We start from the raw sequence: 2,244 nt of genomic DNA on the forward strand, positions 1-2,244 counted from the left end.
GTGTAACAGGAATTATATAACTACATTTTGTAACAACAATATGTATAAGAGTTATTGGAACAATTTGATCCAGGGGGTGGAGATGGGTAGGTTTAGGGGTGAAAATGGGATTTAGGGAGTGGAGATGGGTAGGTTTAGGGATATGTAAAGTGGGAGGAGTTGGAATTCAGATTGGTGGAGTTGGTGCACCACTGTAATACCAGTGTACTTACATGGTAACTCCTCAGGAACTGTCCACTTAATATAAAGTGTAACATTCTGTACACCAACCACAATTTATATGTAAAGCCTAACTTACTGGGCAGAGTAATTACATGGTAAATCCATAGGAATTGTTTACTTAATATAAAGTGTAACACTTTCTTTACCAAAATGTGTTGTTACCAATGTCCTGTTACACATTTGTATTTGCACATACCATTCAGTGGGTTGTTACATATGTTTAGTTACACAAACATTACAGCTGTAGATACTATGTACCAATGTGTACTTACACTGTGGTTACATACTATGTACACATCTAGTTACTATGTAAGTACACATGTATTATGGCCACTTAATATAAAGTGGGACCAAGTCACCTTTATTTATATGGCACTTTATACAATACAGATTGTGTCAAAGAAGCTTTACAGTGTTTTACAGGAAAAATGTTTGCTGATAATGCAAGAGGAGAACAGAAAACAGTCAGTTTACCAGTTAAAGTCAGTACATTGTTGATTCAGTCTTGTCGTTGTCCAGCTGAGTTCAGTTCTCTTCCAATAGTGTCTGTGCAGTCGTCAACAATGTTGCCAGAAATTGTGTTCCGAACTAAGCAAACCAAAGGCGACTGGGGCAAGGAACCAAAACTCCATCTGTGACAGAAATGGAGAAAAAACCTTGGGAGAAACCAGGCTCAGTTGGAGGGCCAGTTCTCCTCTGGCCAGACAAAACCAGCATGGTGTGGTTTAATTCCAGGCTGCAAGGCACGTCAGATTGAGCAGAGGACTCGTCTGGTTCTCGTGGTCTTCACGGGGGATCTAGGGTTCGTCTAGTTGACATGGTCTCCTCTGACATTCGGGGCTGTAGAGGTCGTCTCTAGGTGCTGATCCACCATCTGGACTGGATACGGACTGGATCCAGATGACTGCAGTGACCATCTGATCTGGATATGGACTGGATCTGGGTGGCTACGGTGACCTCGGAATAAGAATAAATCAGACTAATATTAGTGTAGATGCCATTCTTCTTACAATGTAACAAGTACATTGAGTGTTATGAGAAGTGTTCCGGTTCCAGTTGACCGCATTAATTAGGTCAACTGGAATCAGTTGAACTGATTCCAACTGCGGGTGGTAGATCCTTTTCCTATTTAGTGCCCAAACTCTTCTATTTAGTTTGGGCACTAAATAGGAAAAGGATCTACCACCCACACGTGATTTTGATACTCTCGTCATCATCAACATCAGTCCCATGACCTGATGTGGTCGTCGGGACGCTGCACTGTTGAACATCTGACCATGTCCCTCCACTTGTCTTGGTCATGTGCTAGTGCCTGCATCTCTGCAAAGCTTTTCATGGTCCATTCTGTAGTCAGCCCACTTCTTTCTCTGTCTGCCTCATTTTTTTCCACCTGGGACGCTACCTTGGAGGATTGTTGTGGACAGGTTTTTGGCTCTGACAACTAGGCATGGGCTGGTATGAGATTTTGACGGTATGATAACCTTAAGCAAAAATATCACGGTCTCACGGTATCACGGTATTGTTGCTACAGCTCTAAAATGTGTTATTTTTAAATGACTGGGTTAAAAAAAAAAAAAAAAAACTTTTTTTCCGCTGACCACAATATATTTTGTTTTTGAGCAACATACAGAATATTAGGAACAGTAGAATTTGTTTATTTTTGCTTTGATTTGTTCCCTAAAAAGAAGAAAAATAAAGACATCTTTATTTAACCTAAATCTGTAATTACAGTTATTTAATTTTAGATAAACCCCCAAATCAATATTGAGGATTTTCTTCCAATAGTTTGTGCATTATGAACAGTGAGTGATCTGCCTGCTACAGTATTTTTCTCTTTGCGTCCGTCTTCAGCATCTCTGGCCTGTTTAACGGGCACTTATAGACTTCATATTTTCACATTAATGACATTTTGGAAAATTATTGTATTGCAACACAGTTTGTGCAAGTCCAGAACAGAGACGAGTTGCAATAAGACAAAAAACGGCCGGTTGCCGATCGCGTAAGTTCCAGGGGAAGCTCCTT

This window comes from Sinocyclocheilus rhinocerous, unplaced genomic scaffold (assembly GCF_001515625.1).
Source record: "Sinocyclocheilus rhinocerous isolate Xijiao unplaced genomic scaffold, SAMN03320098_v1.1 scaffold2269, whole genome shotgun sequence".
Taxonomy (NCBI): Eukaryota; Metazoa; Chordata; class Actinopteri; order Cypriniformes; family Cyprinidae; genus Sinocyclocheilus; species Sinocyclocheilus rhinocerous.